The 12500-nt window shown below is 61.0% G+C and overlaps 2 non-coding genes across 2 annotated transcripts; both read left to right on the forward strand.

Moving 5' to 3' along the window:
* Positions 1–8478: 8478 nt before the first annotated feature.
* On the forward strand, positions 8479–10293 carry LOC142793552 (small subunit ribosomal RNA). The gene has a single exon (XR_012891630.1). It is a non-coding gene; the product is annotated as a small subunit ribosomal RNA (ribosomal RNA).
* A 1719-nt stretch (positions 10294–12012) lies between these two features.
* LOC142793547 (5.8S ribosomal RNA) lies at positions 12013–12165 on the forward strand. Its single transcript, XR_012891625.1, has one exon. It is a non-coding gene; the product is annotated as a 5.8S ribosomal RNA (ribosomal RNA).
* Positions 12166–12500: the final 335 nt, after the last annotated feature.

Raw genomic sequence — 12500 nt, forward strand, 5'->3', positions numbered from 1 at the left:
TTTCCGTGCCGCCCCGGCTGACGCGGTTTTCGTTTTTCCGTGCCGCCCCGGCTGACGCAGTTTTTGCGCCGCCCCGGCTGACGCGGTTTTTGCGCCGCCCCGGCTGACGCGGTTTTCGCGCCGCCCCGGCTGACGCGGTTTTCGCGCCGCCCCGGCTGACGCGGTTTTTGCGTCGCCCCGGCTGACGCGGTTCGGACTTTGCACTTTTTGGCTCACCCCGGCTGGCGGCCCACTCACTCGATCGCCAGGTCTGTTTGCCCCCGGTGGTTCCACCGCCAGGCTTAAGCGCGAACTTTTTTGTTTGTTTTCTTTTGATTAAGCGCAAGCTTTTTTCTTTGTTTTCTTTTGATTAAGCGCGGGCTTTTTTCTTTGTTTTTTTTTTATTTCGCCCCGCAGACGCGGTTTTTGCGCCGCCCCGGCTGACGCGGTTTTTGCCGCCCCGGCTGACGCAGTTCGGACTTAGCACTTTTCGGCTGTGGCCTGGCTGGCGGCCCACTCACTCGATCGCCATGTCTGTTTGCCACAGTTTTCCCGGTGGTGCCGCACCCGGGCTCGCCCCGGCTGACGCAGTTTTCGCGCCGCCCCGGCTGACGCGGTTTCGTGCCGCCCCGGCAGACGCGGTTTTCGCGCCGCCCCGGCTGACGCGGTTTCGTGCCGCCCGGCAGACGCAGTTCGGACTTAGCACTTTTCGCTGTGCCTGGCTGGCGGCCCACTCACTCGATCGCATGTCTGTTTGCCACAGTTTTCCCGGTGGTGCCGCACCCGGGCTCGCCCCGGCTGACGCAGTTTTCGCGCCGCCCCGGCTGACGCGGTTTCGTGCCGCCCCGGCAGACGCGGTTTTCGCGCCGCCCCGGCTGACGCGGTTTCGTGCCGCCCCGGCAGACGCAGTTCGGACTTAGCACTTTTCGGCTGTGCCTGGCTGGCGGCCCACTCACTCAATCGCCATGTCTGTTTGCCACAGTTTTCCCGGTGGTGCCGCACCCGGGCTCGCCCGGCTGACGCAGTTTTCGCGCCGCCCCGGCTGACGCGTTTCGTGCCGCCCCGGCAGACGCGGTTTTCGCGCCGCCCGGCTGACGCGGTTTCGTGCCGCCCCGGCAGACGCAGTTCGGACTTAGCACTTTTCGGCTGTGCCTGGCTGGCGGCCCACTCACTCGATCGCCATGTCTGTTTGCCACAGTTTTCCCGGTGGTGCCGCACCCGGGCTCGCCCCGGCAGACGCGTTTTTTTTTTTCTTTCGCCCCGGCTGACGCAGTTTTCGCGCCGCCCCGGCTGACGCGGTTTCGAAGCCGCCCCGGCAGACGCGGTTTTTTTGCGCAGCCACCCGGCTGACGCGTGTTTTTTTGGCCCGCCCCGGCTGACCGCAGTTCGGACTTAGCACTTTTTCGGCTGTGCCTGGGCTGGCGGCCCCACTCACTCGATCGCCATGTCTGTTTGCCACAGTTTTCCCGGTGGTGCCGGCACCCGGGCTCGCCCCGGCTGACGCAGTTTTCTCGGCGCCGCCCCGGCTGACGCGGTTTCGTGCCGCCCGGCAGACGCGGTTTTTCGGGCGCCGGCCCCCGGGCTGACGCGGGTTTCGTGCCGCCCCGGCAGACGCAGTTCGGACTTAGCACTTTTTTCGGGCTGTGCCTGGCTTGGCGGCCCACTCACTCGATCGCCATGTCTGTTTGCCACAGTTTTCCCGGTGGTGCCGCACCCGGGCTCGCCCCGGCTGACGCAGTTTTCGCGCCGCCCCGGCTGACGCGGTTTCGTGCCGCCCCCGGCAGACGCGGGTTTTCCGCGCCGCCCCGGCTGACGCGGTTTCGTGCCGCCCCGGCAGACGCAGTTCGGACTTAGCACTTTTCGGCTGTGCCTGGCTGGCGGCCCACTCACTCGATCGCCATGTCTGGTTTGCCCACAGTTTTTCCCGGTGGTGCGGCACCCGGGGCTCGCCCCGGCAGACGAGTTTTTTTTTTCTTTCGCCCCGGCTGACGCAGTTTTCGCGCCGCCCCCGGCTGACGCGGTTTCGTGCCGCCCCGGCAGACGCGGTTTTTTTTGCGCCGCCCCGGCTGACGGCGGTTTTTTGCCGCCCTGGCTGACGCAGTTCGGGACTTGGCACTTTTTGGCTGAGCCTGGCTGGTGGCCCACTCACTCGATCGCCATGTCTGTTAGCCACAGTTTTCCCGGTGGTGCCGCACCCGGGCTCGGCCCCGGCTGACGCAGTTTTCGCGCCGCCCCGGCAGGACGGCGGTTTTCGCGCCGCCCCGGCTGACCGCGGTTTTTGCCGGGCCCGGGCTGAACGCAGTTCGGACTTGGGCACTTTTTTGGGCTGAGCCTGGCTGGCGGGCCCACTCACTCGATCGCCATGTCTGTTTGCCACAGTCTTCCCGGTGGTGCCGCACCCGGGGCTCGCCCCGGCAGACGCGTTTTTTTTTTTCTTTCGCCCCGGCAGACGTGTTCCCCCCACCCCCCCTTTTCGCTCGCCCCGGCTGACGAGGTTTCGGCGCCGGCCCCGGCTGACGCAGTTTTCGCGCCGCCCCGGCTGACGCGGTTTCGTGCCGCCCCGGCTGACGCGGTTTTCGCGCCGCCCCGGCTGACCGGTTTTGCGTCCGCCCCGGCTGACACGGTTTCGGACTTTGCACTTTTTCGGCTGTGCCTGGCTGGCGGCCCACTCACTCGATCGCCATGTCTGTTTGCCACAGTTTTCCCGGTGGTGCCGCACCCGGGGCTTGCCCCGGCAGACGCGTTTTTTTTTTCCTTTTCGCCCCGGCCTGACGCAGGTTTTCGCCCCGCCCCGGCTGACGCGGTTTCGTGCCGCCCCGGCAGACCGCGGTTTTTTTGGCGCCGCCCCCGGCTGACGCGGTTTTTGCCGCCCCGGCTGACGCAGTTCGGACTTTGCACTTTTTGGCTGAGCCTGGCTGGCGGCCCACTCACTCGATCGCCATGTCTGTTTTGCCACAGTTTTTCCCGGTGGTGCCGCACCCGGGCTCGCCCCGGCAGACGCGTTTTTTTTTTCCTTCGCCCCGGCAGACGTGGTTCCCCCCCCCCCCCCCTCCGTCTTTCTTTTTGTTTTTTTTTTTCGCCGCGCTGAAGTGGATTTTTCGGTGCCTCGACGCCCCGGTAGTCGCGGTTTTTCCGTTTCCGCACGGCCCCGGCTGACGCTGCTCGGTCACAGTCGCCTTTTGTGAGGATTGCAGACTTCTTTGAGCGCGGGTGTTTTTTTTTGTTGTTGTTGTTGTTTTATTACGCATTCGCTCCAGCAGACGCTGTTTAGACTTTTTGTTTCCCTCTTTTATCCCTGCGACGAGGTGACGAGGTTTATTCGGTGCCCCGCCGCCCCGGCTGAAGTGATTTTCCTGTCCCGTGCCGCCCCGGCTGACGCGGTTGGGACTTCGCGTTTGTTCGGCCCGCCACGGGTTTTGGCGCAACTCGCTCGGTTGCTTGTTGTTGCCACTTGTTGCGAACCCAGGTTTCTTGAGCGAGCGCGGGCGTTTTTTCTTCCTTTCTTTCTTGTTCTATGTGTTAGCGAATCGGCCTTTAATATCACACGAGGACTCACAACCAACAATTTTCAGTTTGAAGTGTAAAAAATCTGCAGGTGTTTGACGTAACGGACTTGCCCCGTACCCTTGAGTACATGCCCATGAAGTTCTCGTAGGTACTACTAAATCGCATTATTCCAAGTGGAGAAATTCCCATAAACTTGCAAACCTCTACACGAAAATCGGTGCGCGTGATAAAGTTGAAAATTATCGTCCGATATCAAATGTGCCCTTCTATAACACAAATTCTAGGAAAAAAAAAAAAAAAACACTTGTTCGCCGTTTTCTGCGCCGTGACTGGCAGCACTCCGGCGAGCGAAACGGGGTCGATTCGAGCACGATATCGGCGTCTTTCGACGTGCTCGCCGGCGACCGTCGCACGAGTACCGTCGCACGAGCGCGTCTGCCGGGGCGCCGTTTGCGAAGCCGACGCAAAAGTGGAACCGCCGCTCGGATGATCGCCGCTTTCGGCAGAGTGAGTGTTGGCACTCCGGGGAAGCGAAACAGCGTGAATGCGCCCACGAAATCGGCGTATTTTGAAGTGCCCGCCGGCGACCGTCGCACGAGTACGGTAAACCGCGTCAGCCGGGGCGTAGTTCGGGACGCCGACGGAAAAAGTGGGAAGCGCAACTCGGATCCTTCGCCGTTTTTTGCAGGAGTGAGTGGCGGCCCTCCTGCGAGACCAAGAAGCATCGATTCGTGCACGAATTCGGCGCCTTTCGACGTGATCGCCGGCGACCGTCGCTCGAGTAGGGCAAACCGCGTCTGCCGGGGCGGGCTTCGGGACGCCGATGCGAAAGTGGGAAACGCTGCTCGGATGTTCGCCGTTTTTGGCCGAGTGAGTGCTGGCACTCGGGCGAAGCCAAACGGGGCCGATTACGCACGATATCGGCGTCTTTCGACGTGCCCGGCGGCGACCGTCGCACGAGTACGGTAAACCGCGTCAGCCCGGGCGGAGTTCGGGACGCCGATGCGAAGTGGAGAACGCCGCTCGGATCTTCGCCGTTTTTGGAGGAGTGAGTGGCGGCACTCCGGAGAAGCCCAAGGGAGCGCCAATTAGCGCACGATATCGGCGTCTTTCGACGCGCTCGCCGGCGACCGTCGAACGAGTAGGGCAAACCGCGTCTTGCCGGGGCGGGGTTTACGACGCCGACGCAAAAGTGGGAACCGCCGCTCGGATGTTGGCCGTTTTTGGCAGAGTGAGTGCTGGCACACCGGCGACGCGAAAGAGCGCGAAAGCGCCCACGAAAGTGGCGTATTTGGACGTGCTTGACGGCGACCGCTGCAGGAGTACGAAAAACCACGTCAGCCGGGGCGAGCGACCCACGGCGGTCTGGGTGCTTATCGCTGCTATTATAGGGGCACCCCGGCAGACGCAGAAAAAAAAAAATTTTTTTTCGACCTTCTTTTTTGCTGGTCCGAGCTCGGGTAACCCAGGTCGCAATGGGAGCCGCGCACGAAAGCGGCCGTCGCGAGACGCGTTCGCGGTCGCTAGTCGCACGAGCTCGGCAACCGCGTCAGCCGGCGCGGAGTTCGGGAATGCCGACGGCTAAGTGGGTACCGCTGCTCGGATGTTCGCCGTTTTTGGCCGAGTGAGTGCTGGCACTCCGGCGAAGCGAAACGGGGCCGATTCGGGCACGATATCGGCGTATTTCGACGTGCTCGCCGGCGACCGTCGCACGAGTACGGCAAAGCGCGTCTGCCGGGGCGAGGTTTGCGATGCCGACGAAAAAGTGGGAAGCGCCGCTCGGATCTTCGCCGTTTTTGCAGGAGTGAGTGGCGGCCCTCCTGCGAGACCAAGAAGCATCGACTCGCGCACGATATCGGTGTCTTTCGACGTGCCCGCCGGCCACCGCCGCACGAGTACGGCAAACCGCGTATGCCGGGGCGGGGTTGGCGACGCCGACGCAAAAGTGGGAACCGCCACTAGGATGTTCGCCGTTTTTGGCAGAGTGAGTGCTGGCACACCGGCGACGCGAAAGAGCGCGAAAGCGCCCACGAAAGTGGCGTATTTGGACGTGCTTGACGGCGACCGCTGCAGGAGTACGAAAAACCACGTCAGCCGGGGCGAGCGACCCACGGCGGTCTGGGTGCTTATCGCTGCTATTATAGGGGCACCCCGGCAGACGCAGAAAAAAAAAATTTTTTTTCGACCTTCTTTTTTGCTGGTCGAGCTCGGGTAACCCAGGTCGCAATGGGAGCCGCGCACGAAAGCGGCGTCGCGAGACGCGTTCGCGGTCGCTAGTCGCACGAGCTCGGCAACCGCGTCAGCCGGCGCGGAGTTCGGGATGCCGACGGCTAAGTGGGTACCGCTGCTCGGATGTTCGCCGTTTTTGGCCGAGTGAGTGCTGGCACTCCGGCGAAGCGAAACGGGGCCGATTCGGGCACGATATCGGCGTATTTCGACGTGCTCGCCGGCGACCGTCGCACGAGTACGGCAAAGCGCGTCTGCCGGGGCGAGGTTTGCGATGCCGACGAAAAAGTGGGAAGCGCCGCTCGGATCTTCGCCGTTTTTGCAGGAGTGAGTGGCGGCCCTCCTGCGAGACCAAGAAGCATCGACTCGCGCACGATATCGGTGTCTTTCGACGTGCCCGCCGGCCACCGCCGCACGAGTACGGCAAACCGCGTATGCCGGGGCGGGGTTGGCGACGCCGACGCAAAAGTGGGAACCGCCACTAGGATGTTCGCCGTTTTTGGCAGAGTGAGTGCTGGCACTCCGGCGAAGCGAAAGAGCGCGAATGCGCCCACGAAAGTGGCGTGTTTGGACGTGCTTGACGACGACCACCGCAGGAAAACGAAAAACCACGTCAGCCGGGGCGAGCGACCCATGGCGGTCTGGGTGCTTATCGCTGCTATTATAGGGGCACCCCGGCAGACGCAAAAAAAAAAAAATTTTTTTTCGACATTCTTTCTTGCTCGTCGACCTCGGGTGACCCAGGTCGCAGTGGGAGCCGCGCACGAAAGCGGCGTCGCGAGACGGCTTCGCGGTCGCTAGTCGCACGAGCTCGGCAACCGCGTCTGCCGGGGCGGAGTTCGGGACGCCGACGGCTAAGTGGGAACCGCCGCTCGGATGTTCGCCGTTTGTGGCCGAGTGAGTGCTGGCACTCCGGCGAAGCCAAACGGGGCCGATTCCGGCACGATATCGGCGTCTTTCTACGTGCTCGCCGGCGACCGTCGCACGAGTACGGCAAAGTGCGTCTGCCGGGGCGGGGTTTGCGACGCGTACGCAATAGTGAGAACCGTCGCTCGGATGTTCGTCGTCTTTCGCCGAGCCAGTGCTGGCACTCCGGCGAAGCCGAACGGAGCCGATTCGGGCACGATATCGGCGTCTTTCCACGTGCTCGCCGGCGACCGTCGCACGAGTACGGTAAACCGCGTCAGCCGGGGCGGAGTTCGGGACGCCGATGCGAAAGTGGGAAGCGCCGCTCGGATCTTCGCCGTTTTTGGAGGAGTCAGTGGCGGCACTCCGGTGAAGCCAAGGTGCGCCAATTCGCGCACGATATCGGCGTCTTTCGACGTGCCCGCCGGCCACCGTCGCACGAGTACGGCAAACCTCGTCTGCCGGGGCGGGGTTTGCGACGCCGACGCAAAAGTGGGAACCGCCGCTCGGATGTTCGCCGTTTTTGGCAGAGTGAGTGCTGGCACTCCGGCGAAGCGAAAGAGCGTGAATGCGCCCACGAAAGTAGCGTATTTGGACGTGCTTGACGGCGACCGCCGCAGGAGTACGAAAAACCACGTCAGCCGGGGCGAGCGACCCACGGCGGTCTGGGTGCTTATCGCTGCTATTATAGGGGCACCCCGGCAGACGCAGAAAGAAAAAAAAAATGGGGACATGGCGTGCGTCACCGTGCGGCTTCGCAGCGTTGCCGAAGTCGCCGAGCCCTTCGACTGAGCCGAACGGCGGACAGGGAACGTTGGTCGGCCGTTCTAACCTGTCGGTGCCACGCCGAGACGTCGTTAAGGAAAACCGCGTCGTGGGCCTCTACGACGCCGTCGAGTCGTTGTACGTTTAGTGTCCAGCGTGTCGGCGGCGAGTAGCGGACACGTCGTTCACGACTTCGGTCTTTCGCAGTCGACGCGAACTTGCGGAGAGTCGTGGTGCCTCACGTTTTCGGCAGAAACCGCGGCGGAATTTTCCCGTGCGTGCGCGCACGACCTCGGTGCTGTGCCGTCAGCGTAGTGTTGCACAAACTCGTGGCCTACCCAAGGTGCGGTACGTTTGCGGCCGTATCCTCGGTGGGAATTTCGTGAGTAGGGTCGCAAATTCTACGACCTCGGCGGGTTTGAGAGCGACGTAGACTTGTGGCACGCTCAACGTGCCACACGTTTCGGGGCACACCCGCGGTGAAATTTTCTCGAGTACGCTCGTATTAGTGCCCAAGGAGGTCTGGGTACTTATCGCTGCTATTATGTGGGGGTTCTCGTGAGCGGCGTACGCGAAAGCGACCGGGTGTCTGATATGCGGCGGGCTTCGGCCTCGTCAAGCGTGTCCTCGGGTCTGCTCCAGGGGAATCCACGGCAGTCGTCTGCAGCCTCATCCGCTTGATGCGTTAGGGGCTGGTTGTCGGACGGTGCCGTTTTACCACGATATCGAGGTGTGTTCCGTGTCGTCCTCGGGCGATTCAGATGCGAAAGCGCCGAAGACGCGGGCGTGACCCGTCGTCTGGCGGCTTTGCAGTCTCGGCTCCGTTGCTAGTTCCGGCCGGTCCACCGACAGTGCAGCGGGCTTGGGCAACCTGCACGGCGCGACCGAGTCGATGCAACGAAAAAGAGCGAGCATGAACGTGCTTCTTGCCGCACGGCTCCCACTCGTCTTTCGGGAAGGTTGTGCCGTAGCGAGCTCGAACGCCGTCATCTCGGAGTGCAAAATAAGCGTGTTGGGGCGCCTGAAGGTGGCCTCCGCCGCACACAGACTGCGTCCGGCCCGCCGAAGGCGAGGACGGACGCGCAGTCGAACGATTACCTGGTTGATCCTGCCAGTAATCATATGCTTGTCTCAAAGATTAAGCCATGCATGTCTAAGTACATGCCGAAATAAGGCGAAACCGCGAATGGCTCATTAAATCAGTTATGGTTCCTTAGATCGTTTCTTCCTACTTGGATAACTGTGGCAATTCTAGAGCTAATACATGCAGTGAGCCTGGAGCCCTTTGGGTAACGGGTGCTTTTATTAGACCAAGATCGATCGGGTTTCGGCCCGTATTGTGTGGTGACTCTGGATAACTTTGTGCTGATCGCATGGCCACGAGCCGGCGACGTTTCTTTCAAGTGTCTGCCTTATCAACTTTCGATGGTAGGTTACTTGCTTACCATGGTTGTTACGGGTAACGGAGAATCAGGGTTCGATTCCGGAGAGGGAGCCTGAGAAACGGCTACCACATCCAAGGAAGGCAGCAGGCGCGCAAATTACCCACTCCCGGCACGGGGAGGTAGTGACGAAAAATAACAATACGGGACTCTTTTGAGGCCCCGTAATTGAAATGAGTACACTCTAAATCCTTTAACGAGGATCAATTGGAGGGCAAGTCTGGTGCCAGCAGCCGCGGTAATTCCAGCTCCAATAGCGTATACTAAAGCTGCTGCGGTTAAAAAGCTCGTAGTTGGATCTCAGTTCCAGACGAGTAGTGCATCTACCCGATGCGACGGCTCGGACTGAACATCATGCCGGTTCTTTCTTGGTGCACTTCATTGTGTGCCTCGAGATGGCCGGTGCTTTTACTTTGAAAAAATTAGAGTGCTCAACGCAGGCGAGTCGCCTGAATAAACTTGCATGGAATAATAGAACAAGACCTCGTTTCTGTTCTGTTGGTTTTTGGAATACGAGGTAATGATTAAGAGGGACGGACGGGGGCATTCGTATTGCGGCGCTAGAGGTGAAATTCTTGGACCGTCGCAAGACGAACTACTGCGAAAGCATTTGCCAAGAATGTTTTCATTGATCAAGAACGAAAGTCAGAGGTTCGAAGGCGATCAGATACCGCCCTAGTTCTGACCATAAACGATGCCAACCAGCGATCCGCCTGAGTTACTCAAATGACTCGGCGGGCAGCTTCCGGGAAACCAAAGTATTTGGGTTCCGGGGGAAGTATGGTTGCAAAGCTGAAACTTAAAGGAATTGACGGAAGGGCACCACCAGGAGTGGAGCCTGCGGCTTAATTTGACTCAACACGGGAAAACTTACCCGGCCCGGACACTGGGAGGATTGACAGATTGAGAGCTCTTTCTTGATTCGGTGGATGGTGGTGCATGGCCGTTCTTAGTTGGTGGAGCGATTTGTCTGGTTAATTCCGATAACGAACGAGACTCTAGCCTATTAAATAGGTGCGGGGTTCCCAGCACCTTACAACCTTCTTAGAGGGACAAGCGGCTCCTAGCCGCACGAAACAGAGCAATAACAGGTCTGTGATGCCCTTAGATGTCCGGGGCCGCACGCGCGCTACACTGAAGGAAGCAGCGTGTCTTTATCCCTGTCTGAAAAGACTGGGTAACCCGTGGAACTTCTTTCGTGATTGGGATAGGGGCTTGCAATTGTTCCCCTTGAACGAGGAATTCCCAGTAAGCGCGAGTCATAAGCTCGCGTTGATTACGTCCCTGCCCTTTGTACACACCGCCCGTCGCTACTACCGATTGAATGATTTAGTGAGGTCTTCGGACCGATGTCCGGCGCGGCCTTTCGGTTGCGCCGGTCTGTTGGAAAGATGACCAAACTTGATCATTTAGAGGAAGTAAAAGTCGTAACAAGGTTTCCGTAGGTGAACCTGCGGAAGGATCATTAACGGATTGTGAAGGGTGAGCGCCTCAGCTGCGTCTGCGCCCGACACTTTCTGCCGCTGACCCCGTTTGGACGCGGGGTCGGCTTTTCCCCACGGGGCTGCCTGAATGTGGAGCGGCACCCCGTGACAAATTGTTGCGCCCAGCGGACGCCAACACCGCGACCTTGGACGGTCGGCCAGGTGGCGGACGCGGGTACAAACGGCGCAACGCACTCATAGGTCGGCTTTCGACCCGCCACTGCACCGTGGCTCGAAGCGCTCGAAATGCGCGACCCGACCGCTGCGGGACCGCCTAGTACTGTAAACAGGAGCGGCGGAGCGCGAACGGCGAGTCGTGGTTACGTCGGTAGAAGGCGAGGCTGCGCGTTCCCGAAACGCCAGCCGAGTGCCCTCCCGACCGTTCGAGCGTGCAAGAACGAGACCCGACAATCGCGCGGCGACTGCCAAGTACGAGAGGAACGGCACAAGCGTCGGCGGTCGGTCAAGGAACTGGCGATGTGACGGGTCCGCTGTGCACCAGTGCATACCGTCCCGCCGTCCGCGGCAAGCGCCTCCGCGTCCTCGGGTGACGGAGGCTGCCGGTCGGTTCTTGCAGGCGAGGGATCTCGCTGGCACCGGTTCGCGTTGACGCGCGGCCGGTCATGGCACGGCGATGCGACGGCCGAGGTGCGCAGTACTCGATGGAGGAACCGCACGCTCCGATGACCGTCCCGCCCTCCGCGGCGTATGCGTACCGACCGTAATGGTTGCAGCAGCGCCGGCCGGCTTTTGAATTCGCCACACGAAACACGGTGCGAGATCGCGGTTAGGGGAGCGTCGACGTTGCCAGGCGTTTTGCTTGCTGCCGAGGGAAAGGCGGCACGGCCACGTCGCGCTCGTCGCGATTAGCGGGTCTGCGCGCTTTGGGAAGGTGCCGCAACGACTTGCCGAAAGAGGAAGCACGGAAGAACGAGGGACTTGGACGTCCCGACAATTGAACGCACTTGCGGCCAGGCCCTTGCTGGCTTCGTTCTTCCGCCTCGAGTAGGCTCGTACGCGGCTCCGGCGCCGAAAGTGGTCCTTGGCACCGACTTCGGTGGACGTGGGAAGTGCCGCGCAAGTACGGCGCGCCTGGCTCCACCTGTTGGCTAAAGTAGGCAGCCGGATCGGCATTTTGGTGTGCGGTGGCAAACCGTGGATGCGAAAAAAGCTTGTGCGATTTCGTGGAACAAAAAGCGGGGGTCCCCCTTTTTATGCGGAGGAGACCGACCCGCCTGCCGTGGTGAACCGCGACGCCACGGTAAAAACGGGAGAGGCTTGTCGATGGGACCGTGCATCCCGCGCTCCACGGAGGCCGGGAGGCGGCCGCCCGAGGAAATGTGTAGCCGTCGAGGCCCGCATCTGCGTGCACTCTTATCCAAATGGGTGTACCGCAGGCATTTTCTGGTTAGGCGGGCCAATGAGAGCGAGCACACAACGATACCTACGGGTCCGGCTTGGAGAACCGGCTTCGACGCCTCCCGAGTATTTATAGAGGGGTGGACCACGAAAGCACTCGCAAGTAGCGAAAGCGAAACGCCGTCCGAAACACACCGTTTGCTCGATTTGCGGCAGCCGAAAAAGGCGCGGCAGAGTTTTGGAGTCCAAGCGTGCGCTGAAAAGCGCCCTTCTTGGCCACTGTTTGGCCGAGTGCCAGAAACGTTTGGTTTTGACTGTACGGAATTGAACAAACACTTTTTCACGACTCTAAGCGGTGGATCACTCGGTTCTCGGGTCGATGAAGAACGCAGCCAGCTGCGAGACTTGGTGTGAATTGCAGGACACACTGAGCACTGATTCTTTGAACGCACATTGCGGCCTTGGGTCTTCCCTTGGCTTCGTCTGTCTGAGGGTCGGATCACATATCAAGAGAGCCTTCGGCGCACAAGGGAACGTGAGCCGTCGACTCGTTTTGACCGCGTCGGCAACACGGACAGCACGCTGAACACCTCACAGCGAGCGCCAACAGCGGCCACTCAAGGGCGAGACGGTGGCGACCGTCGTGCCAGAGCCCAACCGAAACGGGGGCGACCGACTGCATTGAGGATGTGGCACCTCGTTGAGACCGCCGCAGGACTTCGAGTCGGAAGGAAGCCTGCAGGGAAAGTGCGGTCGAGGTTGCGTACTCCTCTCTGCGACCGGGCGCGCAAGAGCTGCGAGAGCCACGGACGCGCAACTTTAACGCACGGTA

Source organism: Rhipicephalus microplus, unplaced genomic scaffold, assembly GCF_043290135.1.
Source record: "Rhipicephalus microplus isolate Deutch F79 unplaced genomic scaffold, USDA_Rmic scaffold_307, whole genome shotgun sequence".
Classification (NCBI taxonomy): domain Eukaryota; kingdom Metazoa; phylum Arthropoda; class Arachnida; order Ixodida; family Ixodidae; genus Rhipicephalus; species Rhipicephalus microplus.